General features: G+C 38.4%; 1 long non-coding RNA gene across 1 annotated transcript in view; it reads right to left on the reverse strand.

Moving 5' to 3' along the window:
• Positions 1–4,042: 4,042 nt before the first annotated feature.
• Positions 4,043–23,826, reverse strand: part of LOC130170455 (uncharacterized) — a 72,377-nt gene continuing 52,593 nt past the window's right edge. Inside the window, exon 4 of the long non-coding RNA XR_008827987.1 lies at positions 4,043–5,196. This is a non-coding gene — a long non-coding RNA (uncharacterized LOC130170455). The remainder of the gene's footprint in view (positions 5,197–23,826) is intronic.

Here is a 23,826-nt window from a genome sequence, read left to right on the forward strand (position 1 = left end):
TAATTTATGCTGATTAACTATTTTTTTATTATATAATTATGCTCAAGTAATTACAACATAAATCTTTGGTGTGTAAATTCCTGGCACAAAACCTTCATTTAAATACAGATTCAGTGGCAAAGATGACACATTAAAAACCAAATGAATTATGTCTTTCTAAGCAAATATATTTTAATGTGAAATGTTGCTCACGGGCAACAGGGGTAAATGAAAAATTATGGGTTGAAATGAGGGCTCACCCTCTCCTCAACTACCTATGATCAGGAGCTCAGATGATCATTTTTAAGAACAAGGGTAAAAGGTCCCGGCAGGGGTCTCTCTGAGCAAGAAACCATCTGCGGGTCTATCAAAAAATGGCTAAAAGAGGTCCGCTGAGGTTTGGCTCATCTACATTCCCCTGACACTGTGCAGGATCCCTGGAGGACCGGACAGGACATAAGAAGCCATAAATGATTTTCTTAGCACCGCAGGTCTTTACTGTGTTCAAGGAAATGACCAAAGTGTCTGAGATAAAAGCAAACGTGGTTTAGAGCCCCCGAGAGTCAGGATAACGTGAATGACAATGTAGAGGTTGTGGATTGAAGGAGCAGATGAGGGAAACACAATGAGGAGGTGAACTGAAGTCATTGTGGCTCTCGTGCCGATATTATCAAATGTGAATAATTTTTTCTTTGATATGTCTTCAACTGCAAGGCTAGATTAAAAGGCTGTTAGAAGAAAAGTTTTGATCTATGCAACACCTTTCTCTATTGAAAAATTACAAAACTACTTTTTGTAATTTCTCTATTCATTATTAACACAGGTCACAGACCCATTACTTCTCAAGGTATTGACAAAACCTGCCTCTCTCTGCCACCCCCCCCTAACCCAACAAGCCTAAATTGGAGAATCGTTGAACAAACTTTTGCATGTAATCATACACATATTTTATTCATGTAATGATATGCAATAATAGCTAAATCTTTCCGTGTCAGCAGTTCCTGCATGTGTGACCCAAACACAGCATCCTGTAACTGAATAGATAAACAGTGTTTGCCAATAGACACCAGGGTTAGTCTCTAAATTTAAGACACTGAGAAATGAGTGTTTCACTTTAGTTAAACACACTGTGCATTTTGTCCAACTTAATTACACAGACTGTTGTGCCCTATTTATATCTGTACACTTCAGTTTCTCTAGTATGGGAGCGAACAGGCAGTAAAAATAAATTTCAGACTCTCCTCCTTGACAGACAACTTATCTAACTTTGAAAGCAGTAGCTCCAAGATGGCTAAGCTGCTCCAAAAAAAAAAGTGAAAACTGTCAAGTATGACTTGTGTGTGGTGAGGAACGAGCTGGAAACTGAATCGCACTGCAAGAAAAATATTTCACATCCACTGTATCGTATTCTAATAAACCACATTCTCCACCAGTGGGGGGATTATGACTGTCCATTTGTCTTGGCTGGGCCACCACTGTTAGGGAGATACTCCCTCTCTGTGTCTGCACCATGCAAAGTTAAAAGCGACGCTGGCGACTGCTGCAAGTCATTTGTCTCTGGTAACACTGGTTCGTAGGAAGCCAGGACCTCGGCTGTAGCGGATGATACATTATTGCTATCACTTGCCCTTGTTTAATTACATCCACGTATGGGGTCTGGTATGATATCCTTCAAAGCTTAGCCATCATGGGAAACTTTAACCAAAGTCTGCGTTATTGTGTCATATAATCCTGTGTTTGACAGAAAATGTGAAAGAATATTTCAGCAATAACTTAAGAAACAGTATGGCATCTCGACAGCCGATCCATTAATACAGTTTATCACAGCCACAGAATATAAAATGAATTCTTTGGCCTTTTCCTGGACTTTAAATGAATAATGAAAACCACATTTAGATATTTCCCTGCAAAACCTTTGAAGGCCAGCTTTTTTTCTTTTTTTTTTCTTTGAGTGACTGAATTTGATTTGATCCGGTTTTGTTTATTTATCACGTCCTTTAATTTCTTCACTCTGCCGTTGTTTTAATATAAAAATCACATACAGTAAAATTTAATCTCCGAAGAACACATGTTGTACATAAATGAATGTCCTGCATTAAACATGACCCAACATGTGTTATAAACGTTCAGGGCAATATATCTAAAAACACAATATTAAATCCGATACATATGTATTATGTGTGTCTGTATATTCTTATTAGCTGTGTGCTTTGAAAAGACATTCAGTTTACTGATACACACAAAATAAGTATATTCTTATTCAACTTTAAAATATATATTATAGGACTGGAATTATTTTTCAAAGTCACACTGACACAAACCTCGTGCAGTTCGCTTTTAGTTAAGCATTGCCTTTTTACTCTACACAAATCTCCTGCTGAGTTTGGTTTATTTTAAACGTACTTTTTGGCCACATATGGAAAGATTTCAATACTACAGCATCAACAATGTAATTTATCTAGTACTGCCTCACTCATTGATAAAGTCTAGCGGCCAATATGACCTGAGTAGTGGCTAACATTAATCAAATCAACAAAAGACGGCACCATCGGGGTGTTTTCATATTTCATTCCAATTTTTGAGGTTTCTACTGCATCATATAAAATTTCCATTCAATATCTTTATTTTTCTGTTCAGTACTAGCAGATTTAATTCAATCAGTAGCTGTTGTAAATGTCATATAAATGTGATTTTGCTGTGGTGATCCCACAAGTTCAAAGAAATCTCATAAAAATGTAGATATATTCTCTGACACAAATACATTATATATATATATATATATCGACACCCTCTTAAAATAATGGCCTAAGTCATTTTTTCAGGTTTTTCAGGAAACACAAAAAACTCAACAAAAGAGTCACACTTTTGGCATAGGCCATTATACAACCGGGGGTAGAATTGCATGTTCCCCTCAACTGAGGATTCAGGCGATTTTACCAGAGGTGGCCAGCATCATGAGGGGGTGATTTAGGCAAAAAAAACATTTTTGTCAAAACATGACTTAGGCCATTATTTTAGGAAGGTGACGATATATATATATATATATGTGTATATATATATACACACATACATAAGGGGGGAGGGTTACTGTTGTGTTTGTGCTTATTTTAACCCCTGTAACCAATCGAAAACATGCATGCACTAAAATAAGCTCTGCATAAAGGCTGAAACATCTTGCTTTATAAATGTGATGGCACTTAAAAGACCTCTCTGGTCTGACTTTATGACTAATGTATATAGTAGATGCAGTGCAACGTTCGCTAGGATGAATGAAAGCAACTCACCAAAGTAAGTCACATATTTGTGTGACATGGCAACACTCTGAGGACCAGTTGGTGTGTGAATGTGGGCTTCTTTGTAGTTTACATGATGTAAAACTAAACAATCCAAGTAACTCCCCTGGTTTACACATTGCTTGGATATGTTGGGAGGGTCAGGCTCTTGTCCTGCAAATGTTTCCTTTTATTCACATTGGCCATTTTTCAGTTGTAAGCACTCCACATGCAATAAGATCCTTGTGTATTCATACAAGAATGTGCTCCTCTACATTCAGCAGCTGCAATCATAAGTCTAGCCTCTTTTCTTTCTTTCCCCATGTTGATGAATTGAATGAGAAAATCCCTCTGTGTCTCCCCAAGGAGGATAGTTCTCTGAGTAGCAAAAATGCAACAAAATCCACAATGAAAAGTAAACCGGCTCCTTCTTGACTGATACTCTCCTTAATCTCTGCTTGAGAGTGAGATAGATCTACATTTTGAGTTTGCCACCAAACTCAATTGCTCCCTGGATGACTAATGTGTTGCTGGGACAGAAGCTTTGCAATGTGTGGTGAGATCTCCCAGGGCCTTTGTGGTTCTCACATGCTGGACATCCCCATTGAGACAGTAAAGAATAGGTGGTCACTAGGTATGGACACAATGAAACAGAACTCAGGGACTGGAACAATTGCTTGAGCTGTCAGAGGGTGACAGAAACTGTAATTAATGATATTTTCTATTTTCACAGAAGAGAATGAGCATCTGACAGAAGCATTATTAATGAGCGCAGCCTTGTTGGAGGGAATAATGGCAGTTTATTAGCAGCAAGACAGATTTAACAGATCTCTCTCAAACAAAGGGTTTAGACACATTGAAAAATGGAGACAATCTGCCCTAAAGATCCAATGGAAGAAAATGTTCAATACAACAAAAATGTTTGTATTGTGATCATATTCTTTCTTTCCCCTCGATACCATCTGTTAGGCAAGACGATAATAAAAGATGTCGTTTTTTTTTCACAATCTTATCACTTGAAAAGAGAAGATGTTGATTGTGAAATAGTATTAAACTAGAGATTTCTTTTACTATCCCTGGGGTAATTAATCTACTCACACTGTTGCCTGACAGGTACATAGATGGATATTCTTAGCTTTAGAAACACAAACATACATGACTTAAGTGAAAATGTGATTTATTTAATGATAACTAATCAGAATTGTTTCATGGATGGCATGGCTATATCAAAGTTTTAAGATGGTAGACGAAATTCTTCATCACTTTGGATTATTAAACCAAACAGACACCCTGACAGACACACTGTTTATTCTGGTGCCCTCAAAGCAATGTGTATTTTAGGAAAACAACATTTCTCAACCTTCGCAGAAATAAAAATGCTGAATAAGTTAATTTTTTTGTTTTAGATGGGTGTTATTTTATTTAATAAACAACAAGGACAATAGTTTGCAGTCACCAATCCAACCAATCATACTGAGAAACTATGCGATTACCCTGAAATTATCCCATTATTCCTGACAATATCTTATGGATTTAGGCAGGGAATAACCATTTTTTTAAGTAATGCTGATAATGGCAATATCACCGCTGGGTGAAAAAAGATTTATGAAACGTATTCCGGCAGTGTTTCAACAGATACTCCTCTGCTTCATTCATTTCTCTGGACTGAAATATGGCTTCGATGTGACACTACAGGCATATGCCATTGAATAGATGTATTAGATGATTTCCAGAAGTGAAATGATAACCCCCCCCCCCCCCGAACCTATTTTCAGTTCATGTAATTGATTCTCATCCAGCAAGTTTGACTGTATTATGTTTGTTTGAAAAGTTAAAAGAATTCAGCTAATTTCTCCCCAACCAGGCAATACTTAACCAGATTAGAGTGGCCACTTCAAGCTTTGTTGATGCATCCAAGTGAGGCAGGGCAGCCCAGCTGCAAAAGCTGATCAAAAGAGAGAGGGGGAATGTGATATTAGCATCAAGTGCTTCAGTGAGTGACTCAGACAAAAACATTGAAAAAAACATCATTATTAGACACTTCCTTTACCCATGTTTGGAAGTGAATATATCTGTTTGTCAAGCAGCTGTGTGCATCCATACATGGCATTGATTCGTACTTTAACCAGCATTATAAGGCAATTCCTCTTTTCCCTTTTGCATCCCGTTATTGGTAATATGCTAATGACATCCGCTGTGATTAGTGATTTTCTTCTAATCTTTATTCCACGGTGGCCTGAGCAATCACAGAGGTAGAGCTTCAAGATTTACAGCAGCGAGCTTCTTCTGACTGCTCTTCCCGTCTGCCCCGACTTGATTTAATTTGAATAATAACTAAAAATTTTGATTCAAAGGCCACTTTAGTGAACTACTGTGCATTTGCACATTCAGGAAACACACTCACAAGAACGTAGGGAAGCCTTTTTTTTTTTCCTGTCATGACCTAACCTGTTTTGAACGAGGATGCTCCTGGTTCATAACTAATGCTTGAAATTGTAATGTCTTGCATCTGAATGTGTTAAGCTTGATCTTTTTTTTTTTTGTTGTTGCTTTCGGGCAGAATGTATTGGTCTTTCTCTTCAGTTTAACACAAAATTAACTCAAATTAATTAAACATCTGACATTGAACAAGAGGCTTACACTTGTCAACAACAACCTATGCAACCTAGTATCCGTCCTTTAAAATCTTTAGTTAATGAAACCAGTGTTAGAAATGACCTGTACAACATTTGGTGAAAGGTGACTAAATTTGTCTGAGGCTTTTGTGCTACAGCCCTTGTAGAGATTATATAAAAGTCTATTGTATCCCCCGGGGAGTGTGGGGGCTGTCCAAATAACAGTGTGGTCTCACACTGTTTCCAAGCATTTGAACTGGAGTCCATCCAGAACACAGGCAAATGGGTTATTTGATTTTTTTTTCAGTTAAGTTTCAGCGTTAAAGGAAAAAACAAGAGGTTACACAAACTGTACCGGCAGCAAGTCAATTTAACTTCCTGCTTAGAACATTAACTAAGACATCATTATAAAGTTAAACACCCTCCCACCCCCCGTCCTAAGCATTTAAGGAAGGTCTGTCATTTAACTGGTAACTGAAATACTTTCTTAAGTTTCTGTTGAAGTCTACATACTCTAAAGTGCCTTTGACTGGAGACACTACAGGGTGCAGTTACTGGTGCGAGTTTGCATTAAAGTGCACCTGGAAGCCCTCCCTAATTGGCAGCCATCTCATTTGGCTTTGATACTGCACCCCATCATCTGCATGAGCAGAACAGGCCATTGTCTTTTGAGGAAGCACAGGTGAGTAACTGGCTAATCACCAAAGACAGCACAGACAGTGCTCGGGAGAAAGCAGAAGTTCAACATCAACCCATAAAGCAACTCCAAAATAGTGTCAATTACAGCGTATATTCATAATATACTGTACGCCCCTGTAATGTCTTACCGTGGCTCGCGAGGAAGTGTATTATATAAAGTGGTAATGTGGGCAGTAAAACCTGAGTTTAGACAGTAAGATCCAAGGACCTTCTAATTAAGAGCGCCATCTCAGGGACAGCATGGGGAGTGATCTAATGCTGAGTGACCATGCATGTTTTTACCTGGAGTGTGCTTTATCTACCAATGCCTCGCAGCAGGACCTTAGACCGACCTGTCTACTGTTTTACTAATGAGATATGGACTGAAACATGCAGGCACTAGGAGCTAGTCAAGCACCATTACAACTTGAGCGAAACAAATGGGAAAAGCGTTTCTGTTAGGTTGTACAAACAGCATCACCGGTATGAGGTATCACAGAAGTATCCTGGCTTTGGATACAGGCATGCTGCTCCAGAAGGTGCGGCAATAGCATTCACACCACCTGCAGAAGTGAAAAAGACCTCCTGCGTCTTCCTGTGATGGGGTGAAAAGAAGCATTCATGCTATTACTGCAGTGCAGGCTTCATCCTCTCCTTAGGAGTCAACCACAACCCATCTCAGAGACACGAGGTGCTAATTACAAAAGAGTGAACTTGAACTTGGATACACACACACACACACACACACACACACACACACACACACACACACACACACACACACACACACACACACACACACACACACACACACACACACACACACACACACACACACACACACACACACACACAACAAAAAAACAATGGCATGCAAGCGCAAGATCAAAGGTCTCATTTTTGATATTTTTGTCCTTGAGAAGATTTGTTTTTTTTTTGACTTTGTGCTTTCCTCATAACGGCACATTTTGTTTTCTGTAAATGTACACAGTTCTGTGCGGATGTGTAGCTGCGAGCAGTGATTAATTATCTGAGTTTGCCGCAGTCAGCATCCGGGCTACACAGTGTATGAAAAGCAAAGCCCAAACACTGAGAAAAGAATCCATACTGTTTGGAAATGACAGACCAATGGCCCTACTGACTGACCTCCTGAGGAAAATCACAGTGAAAAGGAAGAGGAGTTCAGGATTGTCGTTTTCAAAATTTAATAGAATTATTTTTAGTTCACTGAAGAAGAAACGAACATATTTAAAGGGCAAGTCTTATCAAGTACAAAACCCTTTTACCAGATCTTTGCCTCGCTCTGAAACCCCTTTAAAATGTTTGCAGTCCTTTAAATAAACATCGCTGTGTTACATGTTTTGCAAAGGTTTAACGTTGTCAGACATTTTGTGCAATAATGCACTGGTGTGCCATAACTCTTCTGAGGGTTGAAAAATGGATTTAGTTAAGTGCAGGAAGTATTATGTTTAGCTCAGGGCAAAGTGTTCTGTTGAGTTATAGCAGCTGATTACCCACAGCTCTGGTCCGGGGACTACATGGGGTATTTGTTTACACCAAAGGAAATGAAACTATTTCCATTTAACTGCCCTGATTATTGGCCTCCTTTGTTTCATTCCTCAATACATGTGATATGTTTCCTACTGTTACAATGGGTATCTCTGCTTTGACCATAGCAGATTGAAAAAAAAAAAAAAAATTTCCTCTGAGCGAGGAAATAAAAAAGTTGTGCATCACATGAAGCATTGAGGAAAAATCCTGTTTCCTATTATGTCTTCATAACTGACTGAGTTTTTATGCAGAGGTGCTGATGCAATTAGCCGTTCTCCTCCTAAATGTGTGCCAGATCATGCTTGAGTTTCAAAGAGTCAAAGAAACACTATCTTGCTTCAATTTCAGGGGACCTGTGCTTAATTTGGCCTTCTTTATCTAATAGAGTTTTTCTTTTTCTAGCACCACATGGTTTGCTTTTGGTTGGATCCAAATAATAGACCTCAATGGTCAGCCACAAGAGCCAAGAGACTGATGTTTTATCTGTGATATCGCCACATTTTTATCTCTAACTTTAACAAGTTTATCCTTAAGAATCCCCACTGCTGCTAAGACTATTATCTATGTTTCAGTTGTGAATATAATAAATGTATCCTTGCTGGAAGCCGAGAAAAAAATACAGAAATAGAAACGTGGCCTTTGGTTTCAAAAACAGCTGAGTGTTAGGCGGAGCTTCCAAAATGAACACTGAAAACACATATTTCACCCACATTTATCTCCATCACTTGACAACAGCACTGACAAAAGCCCCATATCTTGATTTCGAACGTGCATATATTCCTCCTACTACAGTGTCAGCATAATCCCTGCCAGGAGTGAGTGCTGCATAGGACTGCAAGAAAGGCAAATAAGGAAGGGGGAGGTGAGGGAGGTGTGGGGGTTGCTGAATAAAACGATGAGGTTGATCCCTAGTAAGCTGGCCCATGGCCTCAACCCTCTAGCATTTATCTGAGCAACAGTGGTGGTGAATCCATCACAAATTGCTGAGATGAAGAGACACCCCCGCTGTCCCTGATTCTGCTGCCCCCTAGAGGAATCAACATGGCAGGCAAATGCAATAAATGCATTTGATGCATCATTAGATTCTACGTTCCAAGGTGGTTGTACGTATCATTCATTTTTATGAGTCTCTTCTCAAGCAGATCTAGTTTAACTACAAGTGAAATGCTCTCCTCTACTTTGCTTCTCCGACTAGAGTATACAACACAAATCAATATGCAGGCGTAGGCTATTCAGTGTAAATGGACTCTGTGCCTTTGATTTACACACACTAGGCACGGTTAAGAAAAAAAAAGGGTAAAGGGAAAGAGATTCCTCAAAAATCATTTGTTCTGTGCTGACATTGTCCCTGTTCCAGTGTTACAGCTTTGGAAGAAAAATCTACAATCTCTTGTCTCCACAGTATTAAATTGTTACCCACCCATTACACTAAGCACAGATGCCCCATCCAATCGGCAGCTGGTGTGCTGTATATTTCCGTTAATATTTCACATTAGCCTGTGGCGCTACATAATACCAGATGATTGCTTGTCTGTTATGGTATATGATGAGAAGTGTTCAGGGCTGCTAATGTGAGACGTCTCTGTTTACCACTTTGATGGATGGCCTCCCTGATAGGACCTGAGTTACGTTCAGGGGTGTCACAGGAAAAAGATGACAGATGGGCCCAGCTGTTGAAGATATCGACACTTTGACCAGACCATGAAGACATTAATCACAGCGCGGCAAACCAGCACTGTGGGAGAACGGGTGACTTCTCTTATTAAGACACAAGTTGTGACAGCGGATATGCTGTATAATGGACCGTCCAGTGATCAGAAGTTATAAATATTATGGCGTAACGCAAATGAAGACAATGCTGAAAGCTGTAAAGAACTGAAGCGACCCGAAGAACTTGTAACATGATTAACTGTCACAAGAGATTAGGGGCCAGTAATGAAGATAAAGGGGGGGTTGTTGATGCTGTAATATAATATTAAGTGATGGCAGATATCCAGAAGTCAGTGTCAAAATGAAAAAGAGGACACTAATGGCTCTTTGGGATCTTCAGACCCAGTCTCACCATGTCGTCATGCTGATAAGACACAAGTTCTAGCCGCTGTGAATGCATATTGCCGTGTAGTTTCCATGTGGTACACAGTGATTAAATATTTATCCATGCTGACAAAATCACCGTACGTTCGTTTTATAATATTTATTACTTTTCTTTCGTTCTTTGAATTCTTTGATATATCATTAATCTTTTTTTACACAGCATGTAGCATATTGTAGTAGGTCATTCATGACCAAAGCTGTGCAACAAAGTCCTTCCACAGTCGCTGCAACTGTCTCTGTTTCCACGCGACCAGCTGCATGTTACCGGTAGCCTAGCACATGAGGAGAAAATAATATTCATGGGAGCTGGAGGAAGTGGATGACGTGGAAGATTAAATCCCTGTCAATCAACAAAAAGAGATGTGAGTGACTGTGAAGCTCACCCAGCCTGGAGTTAAGATCTCCACCATCTGAACTACAAATGCCTGACATTAAAATACAGAAACTTCTGCATTACAGAGTGAGAGCACGAGTGCTTTTCGTACACTTTTACTTTCCTAGTAGTCCAAAAGTTCTTTGGTATCACACAATCCCACCTTTCTCACAGCAAGTCACCCTGTCATTATCGAGGTTATTATGATAGGCCCTTTAATGTGCATAAAAGAGTGATGGAACAGACAACAGAATTCGAGCTGACAAATTAGACTTGAAAACGTTCATTAACATAATGTCTGGAAGTTCATTAATAACGCTGTTTTTTAATTATTCATGGTCTTGTTTCACTAGTTACAGCATTTTTCCTCCTGCTGAGCTACATATCTCAATCGGCTGAAAAAGTTGTTTTTTCATTTTTTTTTTTTTTTTTTTTTTTAAATGGGAGAAAGTGAGACAAAGAGGTGAAGAAAATACAGACAAAAAACTGAGAGGACGAGAGAGAGAGCGAGAGAGAGAGAGAGAGAGAGAGAGAGAGAAAGAGAGAGAAAGAGAGAGAGATCACAACACACAAAGACGGGCCATTATTTCAGCACTGCAGGGGAGACAGTTAAACACTACTTTGTTCTGTTCAATTTGACTCTGTGCAACATAACATGCAACCATCTGGGTACAAACCAGCTTATACCTTATTTCAAGCAATTTTATGCATCTCATAAGTACGACTGTTTGACTACCCATGGTGCTGTGTATTCGCTGCACAGCTTGGTATTCTATGGAAATCCCACTACTCTTATCAACAGTCTACTAACAGTCACAGTGACCAACGTCCATGAAAAAATACTTTTTTTTTTTTTAACACCAAACATAACACCATCTTGAACAGTACAAACTTAGAAATAACTCCTTGGTTGAATTCGTGCTAGGTCATATCGTTTGTAATGATTGTTACATGGAATGAATGCTGCGTGAGAATAAATTAAACAAGAAATTATTTTTGTGTTTTGCCAACTATTTTTCATATTGCCATGCCGCACTTTAATCCTCTAAATCTCAATTAAAGCACAGCTTCATCAAGGTCAACATTAGCACAGCAAACAGAAAGAATCCTTTTTGCCGTTTTAGTCTATCCTTTTATACTTATGTTGAATACCACATGAGACTTTATGCAAGAGATCTCCCTTTGTTTACTATAAATATTAATATCTCTGACAAATACAATCCAACGACAACAATTTGTTTGGACATATCTGCCTTTCCACAGAACTATCATGGGGTTTGGTGATTGCCCACGGTGGCATACCTGCACAGATGAAACTCATCCTATATTCTAAATGCTAAGCGGTTTCATCCAGCAGTGAGGAATGGAATAAATATCCGGATGGCTTTCCTCACTCAAATATATTCTCAAACATGGTTGCTTGCCCCGGTGCTTAGCAACATCGAAGCCGAGCAGATCAAAAAGGAAAGAGGGAGAGAAAAAAAAAAGCGAGACAGAGCGAAATCCTCGCTGACAGTTGCTTTCTCCATGCTTCTCCATGTTGTAGAGATGTTACCCTCACTGTATTGAGACAACTGACCCACTGTTCCTGGTGTAATTAAAGAGACCACAGCTGAAGACTCTGAAACACATGGTCAAAGGGGGCTTTCCCCACTTTTCCAGCACACTATCCAAGCCATCAAGAGTCAATGGCAAAAACAATCCAAATTTCACAATATTTTCTTCAAATCAAAGCCTCCATGATTTAATGTACTTGTTTATGTTCTTATTTATTCAATTATGTTTTGATCCGTGTATTTATTCTATGTATTTGTTGCATAAGACAAACAATTAGCACATTTGATCTTTGTTCCTATAACAATGTTTCAATTGTAATACATATTTCTTAGCATCTGGAACAGTGTGGCCAACAAAAATCATGAAATATATTAATCACAAGCACTTCAAAAGATGTTCTCCTCTTTGCTTCTTTTTAGCCTTATTTTAATATTATCAAATATAATTACAGATTTAAAACAGCTCATCTCACTTAAATTTCCCTTTTCTAAAGTTTAAATAAGCACCTATCTTTCACAAAGAACAGCACAGCTTACAAATTGTGCTGAGTGATCATTTTCACTTAACTTTTGAACCGCATTTATTGCAGGAAAGGCACCATTCAGTTCATATATATTTGAATGACTGTATCATGACTGTGTTACGGTGTTGCACATATGTCAGCATCTGCACTCACATTCCACTCACTGGTCCATGAGCAGCAGCTGTAAACCAAGTAGCATGAAAAGTAGAGGACAGGCTTAGCAACAATGTCAAACGAGATGGACACAGTTGGAATCACATTTATCCATCTGTGTGATTATTTGATACATATCTACTTAAGCTTTGAAAACAGAGACCGTTATTCCTTCTACAATCTGAAGAATGTCCTCATTCTCTTTGCCAGATAATGACCGGTCCGACTTCAAACCAGTCTATTCTAATTAAAATACTGGTGCACAGCGAAAACCACATTCCGCAGGCAGCAATCTGATGGAGTGGATGGATTCACATGAAACATGCAGCATTACAGCAGACTTTGATTACTGAGGTAATCATCGGGTGTCAATCATTCAGGACACCTGGTTTTGATTTTTGGTGCACATTTGTTACTTGATATTTCTGAAGACTTGCGATATCCATTAGCAGCAGGCAGTATAGCCTTGATTTAGAAACATACAATTTGTAGATAATATGAGTTTGGTTTGAATGTTAATTTCCATCTTTTGGGAAATGACAGCAAAACACAGAATAATTGGGCTTCACCAAAGGCAAAGAGGATTTCATTGGGAAAAGTAAAATGAAATATTTATCAACACGTTTTTTAAATGCTTAGATGACTTGAAACAGCATGGTATAATATATATATATATATATATATATATATATATATATACACACACACTCCTGCAATTTCATGAATAGGGGTTATGTAGTCTTGCAACCTTATCTACAAGATGGTGAGACTATGGGTCAGACAAACCGCAGATGGATGTTCACTCAGTTGGAGGTATGAGGATGATCCTTTGCAATTCTGTTGAGCTTGAACCTAGATAAATTCATAGCCCCACTCAGCCGATCAGCCAAATGATATGTTTTGTATTTTTAATATGGATTTGGATCTTCCAGATGTATTTTACGCTCATCAAAATAATACATATCAAGAGTTGTAAATCTTTGGTAGAGATGTGCAGTTTCTGAGTGTTGTGTCATCCTTCAAAGGTAAACCTGGAGCTTTAGTATAGGCAAGGTAGTGTTGCTTGAAACTCATTACCTTAGTCTGTACTGCTTTCCACACTTACTGTATCTGCGGGCACAGTGGGAAGTTTCTTCTTTCTAAAGGCTTTACATACTCAAGACAATCATCCCCAGCTTCATGGCAGGGCTATCAAAACTGTTTCACATATCAGCATTTTTGGGTCTGCACAGCTTCACAGCAGACGTTAAGATGTTTGCAACATAATTGCATACTATGGTGATTTGAAAATAAAAGAGTGCAACAAAAGTATGATTTTTATGGCCTGTCCCCTCCTCAGAGTGTGTGCTGATATTAAATGCCCGAAATAGAAAAAAAACCTACTGTGAGTGATTATCAACCAAAAATGATGCCAGAATTACTTTGACCAGCACATAAAAACTGTAGCCTAAATTATCCCATCTGCATTCTCACACACACACACACACAGACACACAACCTCTGTTCAACTCACTGAAGAAAACACAACAATCTACTGAATTATATAAAGAAAATATAGGTTTCTGGAAACACAGTGAACTTTACATATCCATTAGGTGTCCTACTTGTTTCTTTTGAGAGTTTGAGAGCATTGTGAATTGCCTGAGTATAAAAAAATGAACATCAGTGCTTGAATATGTTTTGTTGATTTTCAGTATATCAACCAGCTGTGCCTTTGTGACAAACTCTCCCAGATGCCAGAAACTGTTACAAGGTGGGCAATACTTCAGTGTACTGTGATTAGCCCATACATCAAAGTTCATAACTCACCTCAGCAAATGTACTTGGTGGACAGAAAAATGAAAACTGGCCAAAGCACACAGTTGGCACACATTAATGACATCTATTATAAATCAACTTTATTTCCATGCTCATTTACCTATACTGGAATTTAGTTCTGCAAACCTGTCTCCAAGAGATTACATTTATGTACTAATAAGTACTTTTGTCAAATACATTTTGAAGGAAATGTCATTTCAGTTCATTGACAACCTTATTTCCAGGCCAGGAAGTTTATATTCTTGTACCACACAGAAATTGTGGGGAAGTGGTCAGGGTGGAAGGTGGAAGTACAAAGCACACAACTTTGACACTAGAGTTGGTGTCCACATCTGGCATGTAAGCTTAATGGTATAAAAATACTTGGGGTAAGGTTGGAGAAAGTTGGTGGTTTTGGTTAAATATTGAAAAAGGAAACATGTCATGTACTGTGCTTCAAGGAATCGTCGATTTGATCTTTCCCTAACCTTAACCAAGTGTTCCAAGTTGTATAAAATCATAACAACATTTAGTAAAGTCCCTAAATTATTAATGACATCTTAGCATCCTCAACATTATTGATACCTCCAAGTATTGTACAGTTATTAGCAAACTATAATGTAAGTGTCATCACTTTATTTTAAGTGGTGCCTTCTGCCTGCGTTACTTATTAATTACTGTGTCAGTGATATGGTGATGCTGAGTTAAGTCTCATTGCTTTGAGTGATGCCTCTCTACTTTGGGATTATTACTAGAATGATGTCTCAGTTAGTTAATGAAAAATCACGGAGTGACTGTCGGCTCTTTATCTTCACTTCTCCTTCCATTGTGCACAAAGTGCTGCACTTTCACACCAGAGACCAGGGTTCCCATGCAGTTAGGTTTAGGCAACAATAATACTGTGGTTAAGGTTGGGACAAACTGTGGTTTTGGTTAAATGTTAATAACCACGCAACATCTCTAAACTTAACCATAAAAAAATTAAATAATGAATTCAATCAAGTACATTGTCAGTGCACGTTACCAATGCATTCAACATTTGTGATTTATTTATTAAATTAACTGACATTTCCTCATTATATTACTAGAAACTGCAATCTGGCCAGTATTGTGTTTCCTTCCAAACGCATTTGCTGTCACAAATTAGTTGTGAATAAGTGTATTTTCCAGGGGACAGAGTTGTAATTTAGACAGATATGAACACGGTGTCATTGAATTGACGAGCAAACCACCCACTTACCAAACAAAACCGCATAATTACTTGTAACTTGGGCTGGGCTATATGACTTGAAATCAATGTCATGATTACATTGAAACTTTTACCTCGATTACGATTCAGTATTTTCACTTGAGTCATTCATATCGCAAGCTTTGCTGTGAATCAATGGGAACTAATGTTGTTGTGTTGGACAGGGCAGAGGCTCATGAGTGAACTTGAGGTAGTGTTTTTTTAAGGGGACAGTTCATTAACCTAAGCACTGTGGAAAGTGTTAACCAACTTGACCCACATCAGCAAGATCAGGTTAGTGAGAGGTTCTTAATGCTGGCTTTAATACTTTTTCTGTTAATTGCCTAGACCTATGATACGTATTATTCATCAAACTCACCAAATCTTTTGAAGGATGTTTAAACTACATAAATGATACCACTTGTACTGTTGCAGCAGGTTATAATGAGGCCTGTCTTTTACTTAAAGTATTTTAATCAGCCAAAGCAAAACTTTTAAGATGTGTCAGCAAGCAAAGTGTGAAAACCATTGCTGCTGGGTTGTTATTTATTTTGATGTATGAAAATAGAACCATGGTGTGAAACAAATCACTTCCAGCACACTTTTTCTTTTTTGAAAACACTTTATTGGCACTGTCAACTAGTGCCACCTGACAAGCCAAAGTAGATTTTCACATGGCAGTGGATGGACAGCCTCTCCAACCACAGGAAACGTGCCATACAGATGGATATATTTTATTAATAAAACTAATTAAGACACCAGCCTCACTCCGAAACCCACTCACTGGACCCTAGCTTGGCCAGTTACTACTCAGTGCAGTGTTTTCTCAGGTGTTAATGAAATCTCCTGTTACTGCCAGGACTCCAAAGTACCATACTGTCACTGTGATTGATCTGAAATAATGTCAGGTGTAATATCACTGGAAAGGTTCACAATGTCAGCAGGTAATGGATTATAGTTACAGAAATTCACACACTTCATTTCTTTTTTTTCTTTTTTTTTTTTATCAGCTCTACCGTTTCAGTCCATTAGCACCAGCTGTAGCAGCTATATGTGCGTTCAACTTGCAGACCAGCCTTTTGTGCTGAAGATTAACATTACTGTCCTCAAAATAAAGGCCATTATGTTTTCTGCTTTTTCTAATTCAGGCAAATTAAGGCTTCAGCCCATCTCCCTTTATCGCATACTGGATGGTTTGGCAGTACATTGAGAGATTAATAGACACAGATTTATGGGCAATTTACAGTCTCTGCTCAATTGTCAACACCAATCAAGCCTCAAATCAAACTCGGCCTTAATACTGTGAGGCAAATCTAGCCACCCTTAGATTAGTTAACTGTATTTTGTGACATGAAATAACTTTTTCATCAGTATAGCATCAAAGATTTTTAAATGGAAATGAACATGGGAAATATAGATTTTTATGCATCAAACGTGAAACAGCAACACAAAAGCACAGTCTTCCCTCTTTGTCACAAACCTTTCTACTATTTAATGAATTGGACTGTATTTATATTGTCCCTTTATCCAAAGCACTTCACGATATGTCTCTCATTTATTCACCTCTGGCAGCAAGTTAGCATGCAAGGCATCGGCCTTACCATCGGGAACAGGGTAAGTTCAGTGTTTCATTCAAGGACATTTCAAGAGGTGTTCACATTTCTATGACAAGGAGCCTGGGACTGAACCGCCTACTACTACTCTACTGTGCTGAGCACAGCTAGCTCCAAATAGGGCATGACATTCATTTTTGTAGTGTGAAGCCTTTAATGAATATGACTTTTAAATTTTAAAAGCAAGTGTAACAACACCTCTAAACATTTTTTGTCAAAAGCTGCATTTGTGTATTGTAGGTTTTTTTTTTGTAAAAACCAATAATACAACTACTGTTCCAGGCTAAAAAGGTGAGGGCAATGGAACAACTAAACAAACCCCAGGGAAAGACCTGTCATCACATGTGGAGTTTATTCAGCACTGAGAAGCATTGATGTTTTAACAGCAATTGGACTGGGGTATATGCATCCAGCAGACAGCAGGTCACAGTTGTTCTAAGGAAACTGATAGACAGGTCTCTGTGGTGTTAAATGAAGTATTTCCCCAAACTCAGAGCAAGAGAAAGATCTTCTACATGGCGCAGGAGCTACAAAGTAAAAGTTTCACAAGGCAGTGGCAAACAATACAATCAGAATCCACATTTTCTCACGCATCTTGCACTACATTGTTGCATTATTGCTAGGTGATAAAATGATTTACTTTCCTAAATTGGCCCTGTAAAGTTAAGCAGTTTAATTCTTACATTTTCAGGTCCACCCCGTCTTTCATGTTTGGAAAACCCCCCAGAGAGATGTCTCTCTACGACTGACCTCTCTTGAATATGACAAATCTTTCTGCATACAGGCCTGATTATGCAAACACAGAAAGCGTTCCTCAAATGGGAGATAACTTGAACCTGCATAATATCCTGAAAATATATATTTTTTTGTTTGGATGATGAATAGGGAACATGTTGTTGCTCATACCTGCCCAACTGTAGCTCATCCTTCTTCCTGCTACCTTGGGCCTAATTTAATAACCTAAAACTCACTCAGCCAACTGTGATCCTACTGTGCACCCTGATGGCAGAAATATGTGTAAACACCTGCACTAATTACCTTCTCAGGCAGATTATTTATGAAATGCATTAAAGCATGTGTAACACGATTCATTGGTCAGAATTCAGGGCAATTTTTCACTCGACCATCCAAATATCTTCCAGCCCAAGGGAAGCAGAGCACGTTCCCACTGAAACTAAACGGTATTATCTCTCCGTGACTGTTCATTTTCAGGACTGTTTGTTGCAAGGAGACTAAACAAGATTATCAAATAGACAAAGATGAGTATTGCTCTGCTCTCTAAAACAGTCCACATTGATTGTTTATGTTAGATGTAATCTGCTTAATGTGTTTATCGTCCTGAGGACATTCCACTTTTTCATGAATTTCCCGAAATAAAATGATGACAATACCTTTTCTTCAAATTTGTATCTCTTGTGAAAAATCTATGCCAAGATATGCCTGATAAATATTTTTCTTATTATAAAGTTTGCCAGAGAGCACATTGACTGCACTGCAGGTGCTCAGTAGAGGACAAAATTAGCACGGCACTCAGCCTTGAGTGTTTAGGAGAACTAATTGAGCCAAAACTTCTCAGATATAGATATCTTGATTATATTACACTAGTCTCACAAGTGTGCTGTTATTGGAATGACAATGAACAGGACAAACTTCCACCTTGATTAACAGTGGGTAATGATTTCTTATATCTACTAATTATCCATGTTTGGTTATCTTGTACCAGGCGTTACTGGGAGAGAGCCAAATTGATCAGGAAAATTTGTATTCATTTTCAACCATACTGATGAATGAATCTAATTTGAAGAGTCAAGTCAAATCCATTGCTATCTCATCAGCGAAAATGACAACAGATAATAGATTTTCAGACCTCACCATTTAGATGGTGAATCATTTAACATAGTTGACATACTGGATAATGAATTTCATTGATAGCCTCTTACAGATACAGAACAGCACAAAACTCTGGCATCACACCCAATAAAAAAATTCAAAAGCTTACTTGAGTGTTTCTTCAGGCTTTACTGTGCAGCAATATACACTGAAGATCACAGAAAGGGCCTCATGACGTGAATTTAGCGAAGGGATTTTGCAACAGACCAGTCGCAAGAAATGTTTGCAATCAACAAAGTCTCTCACAATGCAGATACAGTATGTGCAAAAGGAGACATGGAATATGTGAAGGAGGTTCAGCTACAGGAGCAGGCAGTGGTTTGACAATTAAATAGCACAGAGACGTGTGATTATGAAGGTCAAGATGGTGGCTATAGACACATTGCCTTCAACTCTGAGTTAAAATGTGTGTGGGAGGAAGGAGGTGGAGTTTTTCTAATAAAATTTGTCACCAACCATCACTTAAACAAAGTTTCATCTGTCTGACCTTAACCCTCGTTTTTTACTTGTTTTTATTTAAATGTCCTATTTAAGTTGTCAATATGTCTATTTTTTCTTTTTTCAAATCCTTTTCTGCTGGAGTGAGATACATTTCAGTGCAATTTCAGCAGGGCCCAGAGCAAGTAATTTTTGTTTCCACTTCTGTACTCATTTGACATTTTTTGAGACTGTGCTGTCCTGTGAATGCTGCAAAAATAAAATATTCTGCGATGCAATCATCAGGGTCATCAAGAGACAGAGCATTCCCTCTACACGGTGGATGGGAGGGGGAAATCCAACACACAGCAAATATACAGGCACATTACAGTACATTCACATCTATGGACAATTAAGAGCGTTCAAACCATTTGAGGTGGATGTCTTTGGATTACAGTAGAAAAGGGGACAGTAAATGATTTGCCATCAATAATGTGCCATGAAATCAAACATTTTCTATAAGTTTAATTAGACAAAATCAATAAATTTCCAAGGACTAAAAAAATTTGGGATGTCCTGAGCCAATATGCAGAATCAGGCTCAGGGCTGATCCAGTTTTTTTTTTTTGTTTTAAATCAATTAGTATCAGTCTAAGACCCATCTGTTTACTATACTTGCTCTAGGTATGTCAGCTGTCAAAAATGCACCATTGCACACCATTAAAACACTGGAACCACACAGCTAGTGAACTGCAGAGCACACAAAACGAATAAACAACAGCCAGCGGTTTCAGTTAATGATATGACAGCATGTGTCAGCAAACCATGCACGCAGAGCAACGTTGAGTTTTAAAATTTTTTCGTTTTTCACATTTTGAACTTCAGTATTTTGTTCAAAGTCCCGTCTAAAGGGTCCTGTGAAAAACAGAGCCACATTGATGCTTTCAAAACATGATTAAAGAGCTTTACTAATTTTAATGTTGGCCAACTTTATGTTGATTTTACACTTCTGTATGTAGACAAAAGTAAAAATAATTTTTCAAAGTAATGGATTGGCCTTGCTATTGGCAGATACGCCATAATTAAGGACTCTAATTGGAAGTGGGGCCAAAACAAGGAATAAGGAAACCCCTAGAATCAATTTTATCCTCAAGACCAGTCCAGCAATGTATGCAGGCTCCAGCTATTTACTATCTGGACATTGTGGGATCTAAAAGTCGCGTTTCCTGCTAAGGGCAGCAGTTACTGCACTGCAAATCATGAAAATGTGCATGCTTTGTCTCTGCATTTATTAGCTGGGTGTAGCCACGCTCCAGCAGGTGACAGCTAGTCAGATGTGACAGAGTGCAATATTATCCCTCAGACAGAGTCTCCCCAATTTCAGACAGCTACATCATGAGAGGATGATGTGTTTGAATTATTGATACATTCTCAAGGTTGAGTGCATCATGCTTTTTAAGGGGCTCTCAATGCTATGAAAGGGATTTTAAAGAAAAGGAGTGCATTCACGTCTGAAATCCCACAATTACAGACATATAGCTATAAAATTAAAACCCCGTCTGAGCACAGGAAGACTGAGAGATGCAGCTCTCAATGACCACACAGGGTTTAGAGTTTCTGAAGACAGAGACTTGTGACAGATGCTTCTATCTATTCATTGCAGTTGGAACATTTGATCCAAGAGCACTGCGGATCATGGAGAGGGAATTTGTTATAATTAACTATGAGAAGTGAATGCATCCTACGGAGATTATACTAATTACTTGAGCTATCTTGGAGGTTCACCATAGGATCAGAGCTCTCAGTGTGTATTTCTGTGTCATATGGTACTTCTTGGAGAAACAAAAACCTACACACTTGTTTGTTTTCTATTAAACTGAGTACTTAAAACTCATCGATGGAAACAGCTTGCCTTCGACAATGGCATAAGTAGTTCAACATTTTCATTATTCATTGTAACTAAACCTTTAATAACAAGGTCTCAAGTCAGCCATCGTTCAAAACATCCATTACCAGTCTTGTAATTCATCAATTTGCATCACTTGGTGGACATTTTGTCTTAAGAAAAGTCTATATAATTGCTCCCTCACAATTTGCCCTGCATGTTTCGGGACTTTTAACCCACTCATCACTCCCTGTTCACCTGCCCTGTTGACTAGCCTCCAGGCAAGAAGCCATTTGAAAGATGATTTGAAAATTTGTGAACTTATCCTTGAAAGTGACTCTTCATATTGAACTCACAACAACTCAAAGTTGTGAGCATAATGTGTCTGTGTTGTCAGCCATATTAACAAAGTGAACACACCATTAAACAATGTCATTAACCACCGACTCATGCTAATGTCTTCCTTTAACTATCAATGACGCTTAGCTTACTGGTCTGAAAGGGAAATCTGTTTTCTGGATTATTAGTCCAAAATAGAAAGCCACTGAGCACTTCGAATGTTGTTGTGGTGCTTGAAAGGGTGGGACACTGCAGTTAAATTGAACTGAAATAATTCAAATGGCAAGGATGGGCAGTGTAGGACTACTCGTGATTGTTTTTATTGATGTATTTGTGAGTGGTTAGCACAGAGTCAATGAATTGGGTGTTGCTTTTATATTGTGTCCTGTGCAATATCCCATTTACCATGCCCATCTAAATGCTAATAAGACGAAAGCTGTTTTAAAAATGTTCAGTATAACTGATGTGGTAATTCACTGATTGCTAACTAACTGTAACTTTGTGGCAACTTAAATTCAACGTGACACCTCAAATTGTCAATAAAGTACTTTGTTAGTGCTGAGCTACTTATTTCTCCGATAACAACAAGCAGTTTAACATTCTGGGCCATGAGCCTTTTTCAACATCATCTTTTTTTTCTTTTCCATCACACCAATCCATTTTGACCAAAATTTTGTCATTTGCCTCTTTATAGAACTACTCACATCTCTCTTGCCGGGGTGCATGTCTCTCAAATACCATCTCATACAGGCCACAGGATACTCAACAAATATGACCCTGAAGGCACCCAAAGCAGATTTTTTTTTTTTCAAAACATTTTTTGCTCACTCAATAATGAGACATGACAGAATAACCTGAAGTCATGCCTCTCTTGTACATTTTTGATGCTACTTGGGTGAAGGATCAACACCAGTATGGTTGGAGTGAGGCTTTAAATCCTTCTACTAGCTTCAGAAATATTGTAGTTGGTGCCTGTGACTTTAGTTCCTTTGTGACATTCTCAATCCATGGCTATATTAATCAGCCTCTGCCCGTAGGCCCAAACAGATGGCTTTGATAACTTGCTTAAAGCGGTCCAAAACTCCTCAGATAGTGCTACAGTACACTAGACATCCATCTTTGGCTCTATTTGTTCCATTCCCCATGCAAACAGAGTCATTATACACTTGGCTTGGGGGAGAGATTCCCTGTCACACAGCCTAAACCTCTCCTCTCGAGGATTTGGATCGGTGTCATCTGTATTTCTTAAACCAGTCAATTGACACAAATATTAAGTGAGCGTAACTGGTTCCAGCCACCTTGAACAATCTGACATTTCACCAGATATTTTTTTTTTCTCTTTTTTCTCTGTTCAAAGTGACATTCAGTAAGTAAACTTTCTTTCTTACATGGAGGCCTTGCGTATCAGGCCTGAACTCTGACACTGTGCCATTTTACAAAATGAAGGTATTAAATAAGGCACTTCTCCTTTTTTAAAGAACTCTTGAAAAGTTAGAGACACGGTTACCTTTTCGCAAATTACTATAATGTGATCCTTCAAAAGGGTAAGCAGCAATGCATCCTTAAAGTCATGGTATTTGCCATATAAACAAGCATGATTATTTTGAAGTGAAATACTGTAGTTCCTTTAAACACCAGTTGGCTTAAGATAAGCTATGGAGGATGGGATATTGTCAGTGCACTGCACAAACTAAAACTTTTCTTCAAATCACAGCCACTTCTATCCTTAAATGTTTATTTGGCATGTGTGGTACACTTAAAATAGGGACTTATGGTTCCAAATTCATTTAGAAAGTGACTTTTTGGCTGTGTACTCTTATTTCTTTGGATTTCAAATAATGACTTCAGAGTACAGACAGTCAG

This window comes from Seriola aureovittata, chromosome 6 (assembly GCF_021018895.1).
Source record: "Seriola aureovittata isolate HTS-2021-v1 ecotype China chromosome 6, ASM2101889v1, whole genome shotgun sequence".
Classification (NCBI taxonomy): domain Eukaryota; kingdom Metazoa; phylum Chordata; class Actinopteri; order Carangiformes; family Carangidae; genus Seriola; species Seriola aureovittata.